General features: G+C 45.5%; 1 protein-coding gene across 7 annotated transcripts in view; it reads left to right on the forward strand.

Moving 5' to 3' along the window:
- Positions 1–23,999, forward strand: part of mtus1b (microtubule associated tumor suppressor 1b) — a 97,009-nt gene that overhangs the window by 1,768 nt on the left and 71,242 nt on the right. Inside the window, exon 1 of one of the 7 annotated variants that reach the window (XR_008121112.1) lies at positions 12,366–12,494. The exons of 1 other annotated variant lie outside the window; for it this stretch is intronic. The gene's annotated coding sequence lies outside the window, so the exon portion shown is untranslated. Of the gene's footprint in view, positions 1–12,365; positions 12,495–12,599; positions 12,881–13,958; positions 14,274–14,925; positions 15,034–18,536; positions 18,562–18,779; positions 19,151–23,999 lie in introns of those variants that run through there. 5 more of the 7 variants (XR_008121111.1, XR_008121114.1, XR_008121115.1 and 2 more) reach the window with 5 other exon arrangements.

A 23,999-nucleotide genomic window follows, 5' to 3' on the forward strand; every position in this document is an offset into this window, starting at 1 on the left:
TAGCATGAGGCAGCTTGATGTACAAGTACACCCTCTGGACAGGACGCTAGTCCAGCTTGACGTAGATTAGTGTTTGGAGCCAGGGTATTCAAAAGCTCTATGTTGACATTGAACCTTCTAACCTTTTACCTGAACATTCACTATGTACAGTCAGTACCCTTCCTTTGTGCATTGACATACTGTAGGTGTGTTATGCCAAGCCTGGGTTTATCCCAGGGTCAATACATGGTCAGTTTGTCATGACTGGGCATTCCTGCCATAACGGCATCATCTTCTGGGCTGCTGAGACAAGAATTACATCATGACATAATGTCCATCGCATCACACCGATGGCTTGGACTAGGAGGAAGAGGGAGTGTTGTGTGTGTGGTAGAGCTCTTGGCTGCCACTGCGGCAATGTCTCCTCTTGGCACTGCCTGAGGGACTATAGGGTAAACCTGGAGGTTAAACTAAATACTCTCTCACTGCAGTGGAGAAAGGGCAGGCTGTCTGTGATGAATACGCCTTCTGTTTGACTACCTGAGTGAAGGGAGATGAGAGGGAGAAAGAGGGTGATGGGGTAGGCATACTCTGTATATATGGATAGTTGCCATTTGGCCAAAACGAATGTGGAAAAGTATTTATTTCTAAAATTAAAGTTAAATAAACCAACTCAGTAAAAAATGAAACGTCCTCCCACTGTCAACTGCGTTTTATTTTCAGCAAACTTAACATGTGTAAATATTTGTATGAACATAACAAGATTCAACAACTGAGACATAAACTGATCAAGTTCCACAGACATGTGACGAACAGAAATTGAATAATGTGTCCCTGGACAAAGGGGGGTCAAAAGCAACAGTCAGTATCTGGTGTGGCCACCAGCTGCATTAAGCACTGCAGTGCATCTCCTCCTCAGGGACTGCACCAGATTTGCCAGTTTTTGCTGTGAGATGTTACCCCACTCTTCCACCAAGGCACCTGCAAGTTCCTGGACAATTCTGGGGGGAATGGTCCTAGCCCTCACCCTCCGATCCAACAGGTCCCAGACGTGCTCAATGGGATTGAGATCCGGGCTCTTCTCTGACAGTGGTAGAACACTGACATTCCTGTCTTGCAGGAAATCACACACAGAACGAGCAGTATGGCTGGTGGCATTGTTATGCTGGAGGGTCATGTGAGGATGAGCCTGCAGGAAGGGTACCACATGAGGGAGGAGCATGTGTTCCCTGTAATGCACAGCGTTGAGATTGCCTGCAATGACAACAAGCTCAGTCCGATGATGCTGTGACACACCACCCCAGGCCATGACGGACCCTCCACCTCCAAATCAATCCCACTCCAGAGTACAGGCCTTGGTGTAATTCTCATTCCTTTGACGATAAACGCGAATCTGACCATCACCCCTGGTGAGACAAAACCGCGACTCGTCAGTGAAGAGCACTTTTTGCCAGTCCTGCCTTACAACAGGCCTACAAGCCCTCAGTCCAGCTTCTTTCAGCCTATTGCGGACAGTCTGAGAACTGATGGAGGGATTGTGTGTTCCTGGTGTAACTCGGGCAGTTGATGTTACCATACTGTACCTGTCCCGCAGGTGTGATGTTCAGATGTACCGATCCTGTGCAGGTGTTGTTACACGTGGTCAGCCACTGCGATGACGATCAGCTGTCCATCCTGTCTCCCTGTAGTGCTGTCTTAGGCATCTCACAGTACGGATATTGCAATTTATTGCCCTGGCCACATCCGCAGTCTTCATGCCTCCTTGCAGCATGCCTAAGGCACGTTTACACAGATGAGCAGGGACCCTGGGCATCTTTCTTTTGGTGTTTCTCAGAGTCAGTAGAAATGCCTCTTTAGTGTCCTAAGTTTTCATATCTGTCACCTTAATTTCCCACCTTCTCTAAGCTGTTAGTGTCTTAACGACCGTTCCACAGGTGCATGTTCATTCATTGTGTATGGTTCATTGAAACAGTGTTTAAACCCTTTACAATGAAGATCTGTGAAGTTAATTCGTAAAAATACAATTATCTTTGAAGACAGGGTCCTGAAAAAGGGACGTTTTTTCTGCCACCTCCGATTACCATTTCCTGCATTAGAGCCTTGAAATTGTCTTCTGATGTGACGTTATAATCTATGGTAATATAGGACTAAAGGTTTCATGATTCTCAAATAGACAAGACAATTATTTTACTTATTATTCGTTACTTATGTTTTCAAATCGCTATTCATATTCTGGAAATTCTTTTGAAAAACACGTAGTTTACTTGTGTAATGATGGGAACCAAGTGTCTCCCGATTCTCATTTTGAGGAACATTCAGTCATTTGACAAACATTTAGATTGTGTACATTATGATGATGTTACCTGCCTCATGCTTAACAATAATTTTTACATTTTGTTCAAGACATCACCTTTTTTCCCTTCACCCCATAGGGCAGTATGTCACCCCATAGGGCAGTATGTCACCCCATAGGGCAGTATGTCACCCCATAGGGCAGTATGTCACCCCATAGGGCAGTATGTCACCCCATAGGGCAGTATGTCACCCCATAGGGCAGTATGTCACCCCATAGGGCAGTATGTCACCCCATAGGGCAGTATGTCACCCCATAGGGCAGTATGTCACCCCATAGGACAATACACAACAGGAAGTCAAATTTAACATTCAACATAATTAATGACACTTTCAGAAGGTTTCTGACCACTGTGAAATGTAACTTCTACACATAAGTAATAGATCATTAAATAATTAAAAATGTACTCATTCCAACTGAAGGGCCTCGTCCTGTATTGTTATTTTTCGTCACTACCTCCCCGAGTCGGAGTGGGTAATTTGCCCGCCCGCTTCCTTCCTGGATGTGGTATCTGTTTCTTAGGCTCCCTCCCTGGAATCTAACCCAGATTCCCTATTGCCATGGTAGGCACAGAGAGTACCATTGAAAGTTGATAGGGCAGACATTCAAGTTAGACGTCACCAGTCAAAGTTATATAGTCACCAAAAGCGTTTGTGGTGCCTGAGAGGGAGGACCCTGCATGGGTCTGAATAAGTGCACCCCAAAGGTCAGCACCCGTTGACGTTTATTAGCTCTATAACTGCTGCAGTCATCCAAGTAACGTTTGAGCAACCAAAGGAACCGTAACGGATTTAATGACCCATTTGACGTTTCACTCTCCCGGCCGTGTGTACTAAGACTTGCACGGCTTAATCTTTGAGATAAGACTGACAGGATGACTCAGGTAGACCCCACAACAGCTGGCCAAGCAGTGAGGGAGTCCTCTAGTGATGGAGGAGACCCAAGCACACCCGTGTGGACCCAGTGGGAGGCCCCGACGCCGTGAGAGCCAAGCACAGTCCAGTCTGAGAGCCAAGCACACCCGTGTGAGTGGAGGAGAGCCAAGCACACCCGTGTGGACCCAGTGGGAGGCCCCGACGCCGTGAGAGCCAAGCACACCCGTGGACCCAGTGGGAGGCCCCGACGCCGTGAGAGCCAAGCACACCCGTGTGGACCCAGTGGGAGGCCCCGACGCCGTGAGAGCCAAGCACACCCGTGTGGACCCAGTGGGAGGCCCCGACGCCGTGAGAGCCGAGGCACCGCTCAGGAGTGTTCTGCTGGAGTTGTTTATATATATGTGTGTGTGTGAGTGAATGTCTAAGCTGTTACCCCAGGGGGCTAGTTACCAGATCTGTTTCTACTCAGCTCCTAAGGACAACAGACCACCACACAGCCTCAGATTGAACTAACCGTCGGCTACATACACAGTGGCTCCAAGAAAGTGTCTCCTTTTCAAGACAAGCCATGATAGACTTGAACCAAGTTACACAGTAATAAACACACATTAGCCCATGAACATTTCTATTAGTTTGGCACTGAAAACAAAACATTTCCTAACATTTGTTAACAGAAAACAGACTTGTTTTCAATTGATTGCTGCTAAGGTTGATGGCTCAATCCTGATGCACATTTGAAGATCAGACCGCTCAAACTATATTTGACGAGACTCCTCGTTGTTCATTTACATTTTCCTGTTGTCTCTCTTGTATGACGTGCCCAGACTTTTGAAGTTAATCTGGATGAAAACACTGACACCATGGTTACGATAGTAACAGTCAGAGCCCCATCCTTAGCCATAGGGTGGTAACTGTCAAGACTGCAACAAGCAAGGCCAACATAGCCACTCCTTATTCAAACTCATATAACTTTGCCTGGGCTTGTTGAGTTATGCAATAGCCATTTCTGATTGATGGCATCATTGTATCTTAAGAGGTCTTACCAGCCATTCAATTCTTTATTTACCCTGGACTTTAGCTATAATTTGAAACATTTATAACACGATGTAAAGAGTTAAACTGCTAAATCTAGTTACATTTTTCGTTGATGGAGGCCAAGCCTCTCCCATTGTTACAGTATTTACTGGTTTACTCTTAAAAGTCATAGATCAAGTTGTCTTACCCACTGTACCAAAACAGCCAGCAACCTGTGATTCTAGTTTAAAATTAAAATTTGTACATTTATTTTTGTCATTTTTGGTCTAATTTCTCTTGACTATTTACTGACTCTAAGCATTGAGACTAGCTGTAGTATAGATTAGAGCTCTCTATAGATATGATGTATCAGCTGCTTGTCCTGTTTTAGTGCTACCATTTAGGGAGTTATCACTCTTCCTCCTCACACTCTACTGTCTGTGTTGACTTCATCCTCTCACTCTGGTCTATTTTGGGTCTGTAACCCGTCAGGCATTCTAAGCAGCCACCCAAGCCGCGTAGGCTATGCCAGGTGGAGAACGCTGCATCGTGGATGTTTGTGGCGAGGAATTGCACCAGGGTCACTCAAAATGAATGGTCCCTCAGTGTTTCCCCTGTATGCATTTAGCAGAAACACACCGCCGCTGCTAAATCGAAGCCGCCACCGCAACAAAATAAATATATATATATATATAGATAGATAGTGCCTTCGGAATGTATTCAGACACCTTTACTTTACAGCCATATTCTAAAATTGATTAAATTTGATTGAAATTTAAATATACACACACACACAGTGGGGCAAAAAAGTATGTAGTCAGCCAACAATTGTGCAAGTTCTCCCACTTAAAAAGATGAGGCCTGTAATTTTCATCATAGGTACACTTCAACTATGACAGACAAAATGAGAAGGAAAAAAATCCAGAAAATCACATTGTAGGATTTTTTATGAATTTATTTGCAAATTATGGTGGAAAATAAGTATAGGTACCTTTTTGCAAACTCATAGTGGGCTGTCATGTGCCTTTTTACTGAGGAGTGGCTTCTTTCTTGCCACTCTAGCATAAAGGCCTGATTGGTGGAGTGCTGCAGAGATGGTTGTACTTCTGGAAGGTTCTCCCATCGCCACAGAGTAACTCAAGAGCTCTGTCAGAGTGACCATCGGGTTCTTGTTCACCTCCATGACCAAGGCCCTTCTCCCCAGATTGCTCAGTTTGGCTGGGCGTCCAGCTCTAGGAAGAGTCTTTGTGGTTCCAAACTTCTTCCTTTTAAGAATGATGGAAGCCACAGTGTTCTTGGGGACCTTCAATGCTGCAGAAATGTCTTGGTACCCTTCCCCAGATCTGTCCCTCGACACAATCCTGTCTCTGAGCTCTACGAACAATTCCTTCGACCTCATGGCTTGGTTTTTGCTCTGGCGTGCACTGTCAACTGAGGGACCTAATATAGACAGGTGTGTGTGCTTTTCAAAATCATGTCCAATCAATATAATTTACCACAAGAGGGCTCCAATCAAGTTGTAGAAACATCTCAAGGATGATCAATGCAAACAGGATGCAACTGAGCTCAATTTTGAGTCTTATAGCAAAGGGTCTGAATACTTATGTATATTTTTTTGTTTTTAATACATTTCAAAAAAACTTTTCACTTTGTCATCATGCGGTATTGTGTGTAGATTGCTGAGGAAATTGTTTTATTTAACCCGATTTAGATAAAGGCTGTAACGTAAAAAGTCAAGGGGTCTGAATACTTTCCGTTGGCACTGTATATTTATTTTATTTATAATATAGATGTGTGCCCCAGGAAAACCCTATTCCCTGCCCTGCTAACTCTGCCACCACTGCTGGAAAAAATCCTCGGGGAAACACTGTTACTCGCATTTTGTAATACATTCCAAATAGTCCAGCTGTTTGTTTACCTACACCTGAGTTTAGTTTCATTCCGTTTTGGCTGGAGGGGCACAAAATGGCAACCGTCTTTCTTTGACCGCTTCCTCTGGTTTCAGTCTCACTGGCAGGTTAATGGCGTCTCATAAAAACCTGATACGGTGCAATCATGTTAGGTGGGTCCGGTGTAGACTCAACATGCCTGTTAGGGTGGTATGTTGCGTCTCTCTGACTCCCTCGCTCACTGGCAGAGCACTGAGACATCTGATATAGCTGCTAGCTGCTCACTTAGTTCGGTCATGTTTCACTCACACAAAGACTAATTTTATTCCGATCTCCAAACTAAACTTGAGTACTACTTGGTATACAGTGATGTGTTGGCTAGGCAGGCAAGATGAAATACTGGTGCACTTTCAGCGGGCGAACGGTGTGGAACTTTGCAGATAGAAATGTCATGGATAGAGTTGATGTGATATAAACGCAACACGTAAAGTGTTTGTCCCATGTTTCATGAGCTGAAATAAAGTACGCCCAAAATGTTCCATGCGCACAAGAAGCTTATTTCTCTAAAATGTTGTGCTCCAATTTGTTTACATCCCTGTTAGTGAGCATTTCACCTTTGCCAAGATAATTCATCCACCTGACAGGTGTGGCATATCAAGAAGTTGATTAAACATGATCATTACGCAGGTGCACTTTGAGCTGGGGACAATAAAATGTGCAGTTTTGTCACACAACACAATGCCACAGATGTCTCAAGTTGAGGGAGCGTGGAATTTACATGCTGACTGCAGGAATGTCCACCAGAGCGGTTGCCCCCCTCCAACTTCATTTTAGAGAATTTGGCAGTACGTCCAACAGGCCTCTCAATCACAGACCAGGTGTAACCACGTCAGCCCAAGACCTCCACATCCGGCTTCTTCACCTGCGGGATCATCTGAGACCAGCCACCCGGACAGCTGATGAAACTGAGAAGCATTTCTGTCTGTAATAAAACCTTTTTGTGGGAAAAAATTAGCTGTGCCCATACACAGTCACGTGAAATCCATAGATTCGGGCCTGATATTCATTTCAATTGACTGATTTCCGTATATGAACTGTAACTCGTTGAAATTGTTGCATATTTTTGTTCAGTATACATGCCAGAGAGGCATGAATGTCCTTCGTACTGTATTTCTATCTAAACGTTCCACAACGTTGTGGTCTGTTGAGGGGAGATGGACTGTTATGACCCACCTGCGAGCTATTTGCTTAGTCTGATAGCTCAGCTGTTAGCTTCAACCGAGGCAGACTGTGAGGACTCTGAATGACTCCAGAGGGAATAGATGTCACAGCCTCCCCAGGCGGTCTGGAATACCCCTCTAACCACTAGGCCTAATGCTTGCTGGGTGGCTTGTCGAGCACTTAGCTTAAATGTTTACACCCACCACATAATTGAGAATGTGGTCTAATGGCTCAGTGTGGTTGGTGGTGAATGGTAGATGTTGCATTTGTGTAGTCTAAATCTACTTAAAATACCATTGTCTACCTTTTCACCATACAGCCTTATTGTTTGCCTCATTCAGACCCCTTCCCTTGTTCCATTTTTTTTTTATTGATAGAAATTACTTTTTTACCTCATGACAAATCAAAACTTTTTTTTTTTTTTTTGCAAATTAAAAAAATAAAATAGGCAAATAAGGTATTTCTGTTTATGTATTCAGACCCTTTGCTATGGGATGTGAAATGGAGGTCAGGTGCATCCTGTTTCAATTGATCATCCTTAAGATGTTTCTACAACTTGATTTGGAGTCCACTTGTGGTAAATTATATTGATTTGACATGATTTTGAAAGGCACACACCTGTCTATATAAGGTCCCTCATTTGACAGTGCATGTCAGAGCAAAAAACCAAGCCATAAGGTCGAAGGCATAGATCTGGGGAAGGGTTCCAAAACATTTCTGCAGCATTGAAGGTCCCCAAGAACACAGTGGCCTCCATCATTCTTAAATGGAAGAAGTTTGGAACCACAAAGACTCTTCCTAGAGCTGGCTGCCAGGCCAAACTGAGCAATCAGGGGAGAATAGGCTTGGTCAGGGAGGTGGCCAAGAACCTGATGGTCACTCTGACAGAGCTCCAGAAGTACAACCATCTCTGCAGCACTCCACCAATCAGGCCTTTATGGTAGAGTGGCCAGGTGGAAGCTCCTCCTCAGTAAAAGGCATTTGACAGCCCTTCGAGAGTTTGCCAAAAGGCATCTAAAGGACTCTCAGACCTTCAGAAACAAGATTCTCTGGTCTGATGAGACCAATATTGAACTCTTCGGCCTGAATGCCAAAGCGTCACGTCTGGAGGAAACCTGGCACCATCCCTACGGTGCGGAATGGTGGGTGTAGCATCATGCTGTGGGGAGGTTTTCAGCGGCAGGTACTGGGAGACTAGTCCGGATCGAGGAAAGATGACCGGAGCAAAGCACAGAGAGATCCTTGATGGAAACCGGCTCCAGAGCACTCAGGACCTCAGACTGGGGAAAAGGTTCACATTCCAACATTACAATGACCCTAAGCACACAGCCAAGACGACACAGGGTTGGCTTTGGGACAAGTCTATGAATATCCATGAATGGTCCAGCCAGAGCCCGGACTTGAACCCGATCAAACATCTCTAGAGAGACCTGAAAATAGCTGTGCAGCGAAGCTCCCCATCCAACCTGACAGAGCTTGAGAGGATCTGCAGTGAAGAATGGGAGAAACTCTCCAAATACAGTTTTGCCAAGCTTGTAGCATCATACCCAAGAAGACTCGAGGCTGTAATCACTGCCAAAGGTGCTTCAACAAAGTACTGAGTAAATGGTCTGAATACTTATATAAATGTGATATTTCAGTTTAATTTTTAATACATATGCAAACATTTCTAAAAACCTGTTTTTGCTTTGTCATTATGTGTTATTTTGGGTAGATTAATGAGAAGAAAAAAAAAACAATTTAATGAATTTTAGAATAAGGCTGTAACGTAACAAAGTATGGAAAAAGTCACGGGGTATAAATAGTTTCTGAATGCACTGTATGTTACAAGTCTAAATAGTTACAGAATACTGACCTATTTCTTCCGTTTAGCTCCTTGTGGAGCAAGGGGCCTCCCAGGTCTAAATGATGGTTCTGGGTCTTTAGGCCAGCCGGGCTGAGGGCCCCTTAGTCCCCAAAGAGGTCCTGAGCTCTGGTGGCCTGACAGGGGCAGCCTGGGAAAAATGTGTTCCCTTGTCGAGGAGGGTAAGTGCCGGCTGAGTGGTCCATGATAAGTTGACTGTGTGTGGTCCTAGTATTGAAATATGTATTTCAAACAAGATTAGGCAGATTTTAAGTAGCTTGATGTGATGTTTTGCAGTCCCGATTTCAAATATATGATGTATTTAATTTGTGTGCTCCTGTTTAGTACATTTAGTCTACCACGTCCCAAGTCATTGCTTTCATCAAAACATTTAGTCCACCAGTGGTTATTTATACTGGTCTTCACTTGATGTACTTGTCCTGTTGACCAGCCCATAGACCCTGTCCTGTTGACCAGCCCATAGACCCTGTCCTGTTGACCAGCCCATAGACCCTGTCCTGTTGACCAGCCCATAGACCCTGTCCTGTTGACCAGCCCATAGACCCTGTCCTGTTGACCAGCCCATAGACCCTGTCCTGTTGACCAGCCCATAGACCCTGTCCTGTTGACCAGCCCATAGACCCTGTCCTGTTGACCAGCCCATGTATGAGAGGAGCCAGGAGAGATGAAGGACTAAATCTGTGTGTTATCAGTAACAGCTGACTCCATGTAGCGTGCGCACACACACACACTGTCGGTGTAAAGACACTTATCACTCTTAACTGTGTTCTCAGTCAGACAAGGATTGATTAGAACTTGTATTTTGAGTCTGGTCAACACTGGAATGTTGCAAATGGTTTCTGTTCTGGAACTTTCTGTGCTAGAACTATTTTAGTTACAGAGAAATGTTGTCAATCAAAGATGCAAAGATGGGGAGAGTTCTCAAAGAACTGTGTGAAGTTATTGATGACAAGGAAGTTCATGTCATTTTCACTAGGTTACAAGGAGACACCAACATACAAACACACCCTAGCCCTCTCTGCCTGTCATTTCCATGGCTAAGTGAAAGGTTATATGAGGATTTGCATGCCACCAGGAAGCCAGGCTCTCATCCCGGGGAGAAACATTTCCTCAACGTTCATATCATACCAAACAAACATTACTTCAACGTTTCTTCATACGCCTAAACAGTATAGTTACTCTAATCCCCTTGTGTGTGTTTTCCCTCTGATCTTGTGATTCCATAGCCTTTAACTTTGACCTGAGCTTCAACATGATAAATGCTGGCTTGGCTTTGAATTCTTCAGCATCCTTTTTAATTTAATCAAAATAAATCTGATTGTTTTCGACACCGCTATAACATGCCTGGACTTGAAGAAAATGTATCTGAAAGTAGTGATTAGGGTTTGTTTTTTTGCAGTTGCTTTCAGAGGCAATGTTTTTATATATTGACCCGTTATTTAATCAGATAAGTCATGGAATGATTGGTTGATGATGCCATTCTCCACATAAATATGACAGTTTTCAGGCCTTAGACGTTTCCATCCTTTGATCTTTGTGTGAGTGAATTTAAACCACTTGGTCTGTAGCTGCTGCCTGCTTACCCCTGAACGACATGTCAGCTAATTCCCTTCCCACCACTATGTGCTTATTGAAGTGGGAAAGTTCTGGAAAGATTTTCAGTTCTAAGCTGCAACATGTGTGGCGGATGTTGGATGTCCGAACTTCGCTCTTGTCAAACATCTAGTGTTTGTTCATTCCAGACTTAGTTAGATACAGTAGGGTGAAGGAGACCTATTGGGATAACCTAAAATCTCTCTTTCTTCCTCTAGCTATCCCCCTCTCGTTCTCTCTTTGTATCTCCCTTTCGTGTACAGTCTACATTTTCTCCCTGTGGGAAGAATGAGTGTTGGGTGTGTGTTGCTCTTTGCTCGGACAAATCCGCGTGGGCTCTGCTTATTTACATTGTCTCCTTCCTTTTGTGTTCTCTGTCTGTTATGCAATCGATTTGCCATTTCAATGGCATCCAATTCCCAGAGACTGTTTTCATTTGAAATGTTGGTGTGATCCAGATATGCAGCAAGGACATTAACAGTGTGTGTGTGTGTGTGTTCTCATAAGGTACCATGGAAGAATTCATTTCTGAAGATATCAAGTGAGTCCGTCGTCATGGAGATGTTTTCCTGAATACAGAGTTGTCTCTGTCTTCTTTGGAGTTAAAGTCTTCCTTTCCTCCTGTCATCTTCATATCGCCATGGCGTTCTGATGGTTTCACTCAGCCTGCCAGCGCTGGTTAGGGCCGTGGACATGTCGCCTGCAGCTCTGTCTGTCTGGTCTGGTCTGGTCTTACACTATTCCTCTGATTTTTAAGTAGCGTTGGCGTAGGCTGAAGATGCAGTTGCTGTAATATTTAACTGTTGTTGTTGATCATAAGTCACAGTCTTACTGTGTTGATCCTCCTGTATTTATTCTGTATTTGTCCACATGCTGGAGTTCATGACCTCTGTGTGCTGGGTTTGGGTTCAGAGGTCAGATATCTAAGGTAGCTCCCCTGTTAGAAGTGTGTGTCATCGGTATAGGCGTTATCCTGAGTGACCTGTGTGTGTGTGTGTGTGGGCGCATGCATGTGTGCATAAAATTAGCAGTCGTGCATGGATAATGGCCTTTGTAATCTCTCTATTTACACGGGACTAGCTGGTCAGCAGCCCTGTGTATCGGCATGTCACATCTTATAATCTATTTACACGGGACTAGCTGGTCAGCGGCCCTGTGTATCGGCATGTCACATCTTATAATCTATTTACACGGGACTAGCTGGTCAGCAGCCCTGTGTATCGGCATGTCACATCTTATAATCTATTTACACGGGACTAGCTGGTCAGCAGCCCTGTGTATCGGCATGTCACATCTTATAATCTATTTACACGGGACTAGCTGGTCAGCAGCCCTGTGTATCGGCATGTCACATCTTGTAATTGTCTGCTGTACTTTCCTTTCCCTCCAGAACCTGGCGCTACTTTTCTGCTGCAGCAAATAAGGGTGGGAGACTTTGGCTGCTAAGCAACAGTGAATTCTGATTTGGCTTGGTGGGGGCAGCAATCTGACCAAGTTACCTTCTCTCTCTCTCTCACTCTCACACACATATTCCTCTCCAACAGTGTCAACAGAACTGAACTCTCCCCTCCCACTCTAAGTTAGACCTTGAACATGTCTGGCTGTGTGCTTTAGGAGGAGGCGTGTGTATGTGTGGGTGCGCACTGGAAGTGTGTGTCGTGGAGAGAGTTGAGGAGAGCTGCTGCTGCTGGCATGAGGTGCTCATGGTAAGGGGGAAAACACATTCCATGGCTGCTTTACACACACACACACACACACACACTACTCGTCCCCGTCTCTCTTTCTCTGAGAAGCTTTGGGGTTAGTTACTGCAGTACTGCTCAGCTTCAGAGCTGAAGGGGAGGGGTGGTTCTCCCTCTCTCTCTGAACCTCGTCAGTCTGAGTAGAACACTGATAGTATCGGACACAGCGGGGACAACTCTCCCACCACATTAACTGTGCAGCAGCGTGTGTGTGTGTGTGTGTGTGTGTGTGGTAGCGCTAAAGGGAGAGGGCTAAGTGTGTTCCAGGAAAAAGGAGGAGTGTGTAAAAGGAGGAGCAGCACCATTCTGGCTGTGTTTTCTCTCAGTGTACAGAGGGGCTGGATGTCTGGGTAAGTTATGGCTGGAGCAGCAGTACTTTGTATGATGGAGTTTGTGTGTGAAGGGATGTAGATAACTTTGCCTTGACTCTGGGGCATGTTTCAGCCTGGGTATTTGAATAGTATGTTTGAACTGAAACAAGTTGGTCAGTATGTTATTACTAGCTGAAATAAGTTGGTCAGTATGTTATTGCTAATTTGACATTTCCATAATTCCCTATGTTCCAGTACATTTGACATGAGACATATAGCAGACACTCCTATCCAGTGCCTTGCTCAAGGGCACATTGACAGATGATTCACCCAGTCATCTTGGGGATTTGAACTAGCGATCTTTCGGCTACTGGCATGCTCTTAAATGCTCTTAAACGCTAGGCTACCTGACGCCAGTACTGTATTTAGCTATACTGTAGTAAGCTATCACTTAATATTGACTCTCTTGTACATAAGAATAATGTGCTTTATTGGCATGTCACCATAAGACTGAGCATCAATTGCTTTTAACAGACTGACTGAGCATCAATTGCTTTTAACAGACTGACTGAGCATCAGTTGTTTTAACAGACTGACTGAGCATCAGTTGTTTTAACAGACTGACTGAGCATCAGTTTTTAATCAGCCTGCCTAGGGGCATGGCTTCCATCAGCATGTTTGGTGAATTGTATAAAGTTGTGGTCTGGTCCATATATTAACTATGAGCTCTGTACTGTAGTGATCTGCTCTGTAGGTATCTGGTTTGGCAGCTATCCAGCACCTCTCTCTGACGTTATTAAGAGACTAGATTGATTGTGTGTGTGTGGCCGGGACACGCGTCACTGTTACACAGCACAAGGCCATATACACCGGGTCAACACACTTGTTAATGATGTCGCCAGGGGAAAACAGTGTGACGTGCACACAAACACCCCTTAACAGTCAGATAGTGTCGCATTCACACACACACTCCAAATACTGTCTACCTCTTAAAACAGTGTTAGATTTCACACACACACACACACACACACACACAGCCTGTAGTTGCATTTGTTTCTTTCCGATCCCACAGATACAGCGGTGTTTGTATTCTGTTAGGGCACCATTCTCCTGAAACGTCTCGTCCTTGGTCTGTGAGTGACTAAGCACGCTGCTCATTCCTATGGCAACCATTTTTGTTCCGACCGCGTTCTCAGCTAGACGGAGGTGCTGTCCGGGGAATCTAAAGACACAGGATTATGAAGTATCTGACTGCTACATTCCTTGGTGCCGTCTGACTTCCTGATTAGACGGAGCCTGTTGATACCATATAGATAGAATCTTAAGTATCTAATCATTTTATTGTTACCACAGTCCGAGGTCAGGCAAGATCTATAGCTGTGAGACGCATTAACGATGAATTGACATGATTACCGGCATTAACAAGCTCAGGGTGAGTGTTAGTTCAGGCAGGCAGTGGAGCTGCAGATGGGGGTGTCAATGCAGGGCTTCGAGGTACGGTCTGATATCAGTAGTCATGGTGTCATACAGCAGAAACCAAAGGCCTGACCAACATGTTTTCCCATGAAGATAAGATGTGTAGTTCAGATAGATCTGCTGTACTGTGCTCTTCTCGGCAAGTTATCAACACGTTGGGTCATTTTTGTTCCGTTTCTGATTTGTTTAAATTATGGGACAGTACAGGTGTTGTGACCAAGCATATGTCACGATTTCTAAGACTGTTGTGAAGTCTGGTAACATTGACGTAAATCAGCCTACAGGAAGGATAAATGCTGACAACTATTGATTGTCCCCAAGCACCTTTACTAGGAACATTGACATCTATGGAAAGTCTAAGCTGAAAAATATGAATGGTTTATCCATGAAGTGGTTTAAATCGGAGAACGGACCATGCGTTGTAATTTAAAATATGAATGAATACCCCAATACAAAGGAGCTTAGCAGTCTTAGTAGCTTCCGACAGGACGTGCTGTAATACGCTGTGGCTGGAACTGACCAGTGTGACGGGGATTATAGCCCAGGGAGGGGGTGGGGGGAGGAAGAGAGTGAGAGTAAGAGGGAGGGAGAGAGTGGGTGAGGTAGAGATAGTTGTAACACTTTATGATCCGGCCCCCAGCAGGGAAAGAACATTCCCAACCTCCACTTCTGGAACAGCTGTACCCCGAAGCCCTGACTGACTGCGCTCACTGACGGTTAGTGCAAGTGTGGACGCTGTGGAACAAGCTTTAGGGCTGGTACTTATCTCCAGTCAGATTAGTGACGGTGAAAGCAAGGTGTCTTTAGCCTTACAAGTGCATGACAACCAACCTGGTAAAGAGGAAACCTAGACTAATCTTCCTGGAATGAGAGGCAGGTTTTCCATTGAGTCTGTGGAGAAAAAGAGAGTCAGGTTCATAATAGAAGTTTTCATATTTTTCTGTATTTGTTTACTAATGATTTACTTTCACCTCTTTTATTTTGTTTTTCATTCCATGATCTTCAAAGGACGTTATGCAATAGTTAAGCTTAGATGCTGAAGTAACTGCCAAAGTTTGAGTCTCGGCTCCAACAGGAAGTGATGTTGTTGTTTGTTCTGATTGCGTATTGTCCAGGAGCCTTGGGAGGTAGGCTGTATCATATGATTTGGACCTATGCTGTGTGTAACCTTAGCCTGTGTTATAGTCTAATATTGATCTGTAACTTTAGCCTGTGTTATAGTCTAATATTGATCTGTAACTTTAGCCTGTGTTATAGTCTAATATTATTATTTTTTTTTGTGTGTATTTTTCACCCCAATTTCGTGGTATCCCACTGGTAGTAGTTAGTCTTGTCTCATTGCTGCAACTCCCGTACGGACTCAGGAGAGGCGAAGGTCGAGAGCCATGCTTCCTCCGAAACACAACCCAACCAAGCCGCACTGCTTCTTGACACACTGCTCACTTAACCCGGAAGCCAGCCACACCAATGTGTCGGAGGAAACACCGTACACCTGGCGACCGTGTCAGCGTGCACTGCGCCCGGCCTGCCACAGGAGTCGCTATTGCGCGATGAGACAGGGATATTCCTGCCTGCCAAACCCTAACCCGGACGACGGGTCTCCCGGTCGCGGCCGGCTGCGACAGAGCCTGGACACTGCACTACGCCACTTGGAAGGCTTGTTATAGTCTCTTATTGATGGAGGTCAATTGACCAGTCGTTGGTATAGACATTGATTAAATCTGTGTGTGGAGCATCAAGATCGTCAAGTGTGCTGGAGTTGGTTTTCAATGTACTCCGTTATTGCCATTTGACCAATAGTCAAATTAAACTAAATCACGCTAAAGGTAATACCAGTTGTGGATAAAGTGTCAAATTTACATGATTACACTGCAGCAGCCAGGCAGGAAGACTGTTTTTCCCACAGTCTCATCTCTCTCTGGGTTCCTTGTTGTTCCGGATGAGTGGTCATCCATCAGCAGCTCTGCTGGGGTCCGGAACAGGGCGAGATGGAAGAGAGACTTGCACTTCCCCCACCACCAACATGATCTAATGGGTAGTTTTTAAAACCCTCACTCTCAAACCCTTACCAAACCTCATCACTGTCCATCGTGGGCGTGGGCGTGCGTGCGGCAACTCTGTGTCTGTTTTTGATACCAATCTCCTATTGACCTTTTAGCTTGTTGCTGGTGCTACCTCTGCTAAGTCTGTCATGTTGATGCTACCTCTGCTAAGTCTGTCATGTTGATGCTACCTCTGTTGATGCTACCTCTGCCAAGTCTGTCATGTTGATCTGTAAGTCTGTCACCTCTGCTAAGTCTGTCATGTTGAGTCTGCATGTTATGCCTCTGCTAAGTCTGTCATGTTGATGCTACCTGCTAAGTCTGCATGTTGATAAGTCTGTAAGTCTGTCATGTTGATGCTGTTGTCTCTAATCTAAAGGTGGTTCTTCCCTCGTTAGGTTATGAGTTCTAGGCTAATGGTTCAGTGGTGCCTCTTTTTAAACCTCTGAATCTCTCAACTTCCCCTCCACCTCTCCATCCCCTCCCTCTCTTTATAGTACTCGACAGGCCTGCACTAAAGCGTGCCAGGGTCTCTCTCCCCCCTCCACCTCTCCATCCCCTCTCCTCTCTTTATAGTACTCGACAGGCCTGCACTAAAGCGTGCCAGGGTCTCTCTCCCCCCTCCACCTCTCCATCCCCTCCCTCTCTTTATAGTACTCGACAGGCCTGCACTAAAGCGTGCCAGGGTCTCTCTCCCCCCTCCACCTCTCCATCCCCTACCTCTCTTTATAGTACTCGACAGGCCTGCACTAAAGCATGCCAGGGTCTCTCTCCCCCCTCCAATCCCCTCCCTCTCTTTAATCTGTGTACAGTTCCCCCCCATCCAATCCCCTGGGGTACAGTTACAAAGACCTAAGAGCATAACATGAACAGACACCAAGTCTTAGATGTGGGGAGGGCAGCTCTAACTGAAGCACAGAATGTCAGTCAGAGTCCCACATGGCACACTATTCCCTAAGTGCACTACTTTTGACCGGGACTCATAGGGTTATCCATAGGACTCTGGTCAAAAGTAGTGCACTATAGAGGGAATAGGGTACTGTTTGGGACTTGGACTCCGTTGACCAAACGTGCCACTCGCTGTGTCCTTAATTCAAATGATCATGTATAGGCCAGTGTGTAGAGATGGATGTCATTGGAGTGTGGGTGTCTCTCTTACTAAATGGAGTTGATCCAGTGATATGTGAGGACCTATAGGATTGTACATTGTTAGAGGGCTGTAGTCTCTTTCTAAGTGGGCCACTCTACTTGAACTAGGTGGGTCTTTCACACTCTGGTGCCAACTCTAACCATGCACTTTTAGTGTGGTTGGGATGGTAGTCTGTTAAGTATGCTTGCTCAAGTTCATACTCTCCAGGGGCCTCATTTATGAATGGTGCACAAAATATGCCCCAAAACATGCATACACCAGGTAGGCATTTCTAAAAAACTGAACTTGACATGAGATTGTGTTTATCCTCCCGCAAACTTTAGACCATGTTTACGCACAGTTTGTAGAGGTTAAAGTTTTGTATTGCAAATATACAAAAGTAACCTAGTAGCCTTGTACATGAATATACGATGACTTATTCATAACAAAAAACAGGTAGCTAAATATAACGATAGAATTAATGGCTGTTAGTGAGATTAAAGAGAATCGATTTATTTTATCTTTGCATTCTAAAATAATTTGAAATCTGTCATTTCCATGACCATTGCAGAATAAATTCCTCATCTTTTCTGACTGATGGTTTCAATACTCGCGAAGTAGCCTATAGGCCAACAACAAGTTAGGATAGGCTACCATTCGTTTCTTTTAATTGGACTCACATCACAGTAGTAAACAGAAAAGCTACCGGTATGTTTAAGTATTTTGCCCAATGCAAGCCAATCCGAAGTGCTCGAACAGACGGTTCACATTTCCATTGACCTTTTGTCGACTCCGTCTGAATAGCATACTGTGACGTAAAATGCATTGCGTAGCGGAGGCATTTCATTTACAAACGCAATACATATATCATAACCATAGCAGAATAAATTCCTCACCTTTTCTGACCATGAAGTAGCCGTACAACAAATTACCATGCGCATATCTAATTTAATTGGGCCTATTAGATATTCTATTTAACATTTTTGCTCCATGCATCCGAATGGGAGCGCGGTTTATAACATACAGGTGAACAGACAGTTGATCTTTTGCATTGAAGTGCGAAGACTACCACTGTAAGTAGGCCTACTGTAGTTTTTAAAAAATCTGAGAACCAATATTTCAGAATTTGTGAGCAGTGCAGCATATTTAGGTTCTGAGAAAGTAAATGCAAAACATTTATTGATTTCAAACGATCTGTTTACAGGTCAAAAATAATGAGCATTTTTTTCTGTTTTAGAAACGGTCAGAAGGCCTACAGCAAATGTCTTGGCCTAATTCCAATCCTTCCAAAGTATACAGCAAAAAGGGCGTTATTGTCACCATACAAGGTGAATTATGGGCATTATTCCGTCGGAGTTTAAATGCTCGTTCACGCTTGTACAGTTTTACAACAGGTCTGTTTTATAACGGGAAAAATGCGTAAATGTTTCGTTTTTTTATGGCCACCACAGCATTTCAAAACTGTCAAACAAGTCAGTTGGATGGATAGTTGGTTTGGCTGGCTAGCTAGCTAATTAGCAGCTGGCGAGCTGGATGCTCTGAGTTCAAGGTTGAGCGGAGAAGCCTAAAGCAAGAGCCAAGAGAGGACACCTGAGATGACAGAGGACGAGCGCCGATGCTCGGGAGTACTACAAGGTTACTTTGGACAATTGTCGACGTACGGTGAGCATAGCTACCCGGCTACAGAGACCAGTCATCATTGCTCCGGGTCCAGACCTGTCTGACCCTGTCCCTGACCAAGGCTCCTGAGTCTTTTACCTGGCTGTGACCGACTGATGCTCCCTCCCTCCACACAGACATCAATCACACCATGTCACATGATTAATTAATTTATTTAATTATTGTTTATTTATTCACATCAGCTCTTAGCTGGCAATGTTGTACACCTTGACGATAAACTAAACCTTAATGTAGCATTCATGAAGCCTTCAAAACACTCTTGTCATAGGAAACACACAATTCTCTTGACATTACACCTCAGCTCTAACAGACCTTTAACACCCCCAGTATGGCAGAGCTGTACAATGCTACAGTGGTACCTCCCTCCCTCTCAGGTGACCTATTCTGTATTGAGGTAAATACCAAAGGGCAGTGGCTCTATATTGGACTCTGTCTCAGGTGTACCAGCTCACCTGTCAGCTAGCGTTCCCACAACTGCAGAGGGCTAATGCATGTTTGATAAGGCCAGTGTGATACACACACACACTCAGGTCTGCAGTCGCCCGCTCAGCCCTAACTCATGCATTAGCAATGAGACAGGGTCACACTCCATGGCACTGGGATGAGTCCCCACAACATCAGTAACACAACTCAGAACAGCAGAGGGAAGAGTCCCCACAGCACCAGTAATACAACTCAGAACAGCAGAGGGAAGAGTCCCCACAGCATCAGTAATACAACTCAGAACAGCAGAGGGAAGAGTCCCCACAGCACCAGTAATACAACTCAGAACAGCAGAGGGAAGAGTCCCCACAGCACCAGTAATACAACTCAGAACAGCAGAGGGAAGAGTCCCCACAGCATCAGTAATACAACAACTCAGAACAGCAGCAGAGGGAAGAGTCCCCACAACATCAGTAACACAACTCAGAACAGAGGAAGAGCAGTCCCCACAGCACCAGTAATACAACTCAGAACAGCAGAGGAAAGAGTCCCCACAACACCAGTAATACAACTCAGAACAGCAGTCCCTCAGCACCAGTAATACAACTCAGAACAGCAGAGGAAGAGTCCCCACAGCACCAGTAATACAACTCAGAACAGCAGAGGGATGAGTCCCCACAGCACCAGTAATACAACTCAGAACAGCAGAGGGAAGAGTCCCCACAACATCAGTAACACAACTCAGAACAGCAGAGGGAAGAGTCCCCACAGCACCAGTAATACAACTCAGAACAGCACCAGTAACACAACTCAGAGCAGCAGAGGAAAGAGTCCCCACAACACCAGTAATACAACTCAGAACAGCAGAGGAAAGAGTCCCCTCAGCACCAGTAATACAACTCAGAACAGCAGAGGGATGAGTCCCCACAGCACCAGTAATACAACTCAGAACAGCAGAGGGAAGAGTCCCTCAGCACCAGTAATACAACTCAGAACAGCAGAGGGATGAGTCCCCAGAGCACCAGTAATACAACTCAGAACAGCAGAGGGAAGAGTCCCCACAGCACCAGTAATACAACTCAGAACAGCAGAGGGTAAGCACCAGTAATACAACTCAGAACAGCAGAGGGGGAAGAGTCCCCACAGCACCAGTAATGAGAACAGCAAGTCCCCCTCAGAACAGCAGAGGAAAGAGTCCTCAGAACAGCACCAGTAATACAACTCAGAACAGCAGAGGAAGAGTCCCCACAGCACCAGTAATACAACTGAGAACAGCAGAACAGCAAAAGTAACACAACTCAGAACAGAACAGCACCAGTAATACAACTCAGAACAGCAGAGGAAGAGTCCCCACAGCACCAGTAATACAACTGAGAACAGCAGAGGGAAGAGTCCCCATGAGCCACAACTCAGAACAGCACCAGTAATACAACTCAGAACAGCAGAATAAAGAGTCCCCACAACACCAGTAATACAACTCAGAACAGCAGAGGGAAGAGTCCCCACAGCACCAGTAATACAACTCAGAACAGCAGAGGAAAGAGTGCACCAGTAATACAATACAGAACAGCTCAGAACAGAACAGCAGAGGGAAGAGTCAGACCCAGAACAGCACCAGTAACAGGCCAACTCAGAACAGCAGAGGGAAGAGTACAACATCAGTAACACAACAGAACAGCAGAGGGAAGAGTCCCCACAGCACCAGTAAGGTACAACTCAGAACAGCAGAGGGAAGAGTCCCCACAACATCAGTAACACAACTCAGAACAGCAGAGGGAAGAGTCCCCACAGCACCAGTAATAGAAAGCAGAGGGAAGGTCAGAAGCAGCAGACTCAGAACAGGAAGAGTCCCCACAGCACCAGTAATACAACTCAGAACAGCTTCAGAACAGCAGAGGGAAGAGTCCCCACAGCACCAGTAATACAACTAGCAGAGGGGAAAGAGTCCCAGCAGAGGAAGACAACACCAGTAATACAACTCAGAGCAGCAGAGGGAAGAGTCCCCACAACACCAGGTACAACCCAGAACAGCAGAGGAAAAGTCCCACATGCACCAGTAATACAATCAGAACAGCAGAGGCAGTCCCCACAACACCAGTAATACAACTCAGAACAGCAGAGGAAGAGTCCCCCCACCATAATACAACTCAGAACAGCAGAGGAAAAGAGTCCCCACAGCACCAGAAGAGTCAGAACAGAACAGAGGGAAGAGTCCCCACAGCACCAGTAATACAACCAGAACAGCAGAGGAAGAGTCCCCACAGCACCAGTAATACAACTCAGAACAGCAGAGGGAAGAGTCCCCACAACACCAGTAATACAACTCAGAACAGCAGAGGGAAAGAGTCCTCAGAACACCAGTAATACAACTCAGAACAGCAGAGGGAAGAGTCCCACAACACCAGTAATACAACTCAGAGCAGCAGAGGAAAGAGTCCCCACAGCACCAGTAATACAACTCAGAACAGCAGAGGGAAGCACAGCACCAGTAATACAACTCAGAACAGCAGAGGAAGAGTCCCTTCACCAACACCAGTTCCACAACTCAGAATTCTCAGAGGAAGATTACAGCACCAGTAATACAACTCAGAACAGCAGAGGGAAGAGTCCCCATAGCATCAGTAATACAACAAGCAGAGGGGAAGAGTCAGAACAGAACAGAGAGGAAGAGTCCCCACAGCACCAGTAATACAACTCAGAACAGCAGAGGAAGAGTCCCCACAGCACCAGTAATACAACTCAGAACAGCAGAGGGAAGAGTCCCCACAACATCAGTAATACAACTCAGAACAGCAGAGGAAAGAGTGCACCAGTAATACAACTCAGAACAGCAGAGGAAAGAGTCACCTCAGAACACAGAGGGAAGAGTCCCCACAACATACAACTCAGAACAGCAGAGGAAAGAGTCCCCACAGCACCAGTAATCTCAGAACAGCAGAGGGAAGAGTCCCCACAACACCAGTAATACAACAGAACAGCAGAGGAACAGAGTAATACCCAGAACACAACACCATACAACTCAGAACAGCAGAGGGAAGAGTCCCCACAACACCAGTAATACAACTCAGAACAGCAGAGGAAAGAGTCCCCACAGCACCAGTAATACAACTCAGAACAGCAGAGGGAAGAGTCCCCACAGCACCAGTAATACAACTCAGAACAGCAGAGGAAAGAGTCCCAGAACAGCAACACCAGTAATACAACTCAGAACAGCAGAACAGCAGAGCAGAGGGAAGAGTCCCCACAGCACCAGTAATACAACTCAGAACAGCAGAGGGAAGAGTCCCCACAGCACCAGTAATACAACTCAGAACAGCAGAGGGATGAGTCCCACAGCACCAGTAACACAACTCAGAACAGCAGAGGGAAGAGTCCCCAAGCACCAGTAATACAACTCAGAACAGCAGAGGAAGAGTCCCCACAGCACCAGTAATACAACTCAGAACAGCAGAGGGAAGAGTCCCCACAGCACCAGTAATACAACTCAGAACAGCAGAGGGAAGAGTCCCCACAGCACCAGTAACACAACTCAGAACAGCACCAGTAATACAACTCAGAACAGCAGAGGGAAGAGTCCCCACAACACCAGTAATACAACTCAGAACAGGGAAGAGGGAAAAGAACAGCAAGGGAAGAGAACAGCACCAGTAATACAACTCAGAACAGCAGAGGGAAGAGTCCCCACAACACCAGTAATACAACTCAGAACAGCAGAGGGAAGAGTCCCCACAGCACCAGTAATACAACTCAGAACAGCAGAGGAAAGAGTCCCCACAGCACCAGTAATACAACTCAGAACAGCAGAGGGAAGAGTCCCCACAGCACCAGTAATACAACTCAGAACAGCAGAGGGAAGAGTCCCCACAACATCAGTAACACAACTCAGAACAGCACCAGTAACACAACTCAGAACAGCAGAGGGAAGAGTCCCCACAACATCAGTAACACAACTCAGAACAGCAGAGGGAAGAGTCCCCACAGCACCAGTAATACAACTCAGAACAGCAGAGGGAAGAGTCCCCACAGCACCAGTAATACAACTCAGAACAGCAGAGGGAAGAGTCCCCACAGCACCAGTAATACAACTCAGAACAGCAGAGGGAAGAGTCCCCACAGCACCAGTAATACAACTCAGAACAGCAGAGGGAAGAGTCCCCACAGCACCAGTAATACAACTCAGAACAGCAGAGGAAAGAGTCCCCACAGCACCAGTCAGAGCAGCAGAGGGAAGAACAGCACCAGTAATACAACTCAGAACAGCAGAGGAAAGAGTCCCCACAGCACCAGTAATACAACTCAGAACAGCAGAGGAAGAGTCCCCACAGCACCAGTAATACAACTCAGAACAGCAGAGGGAAGAGTCCCCACAGCACCAGTAATACAACTCAGAACAGCAGAGGAAAGAGTC

Source organism: Oncorhynchus keta, unplaced genomic scaffold, assembly GCF_023373465.1.
Source record: "Oncorhynchus keta strain PuntledgeMale-10-30-2019 unplaced genomic scaffold, Oket_V2 Un_contig_5685_pilon_pilon, whole genome shotgun sequence".
NCBI lineage: Eukaryota > Metazoa > Chordata > Actinopteri > Salmoniformes > Salmonidae > Oncorhynchus > Oncorhynchus keta.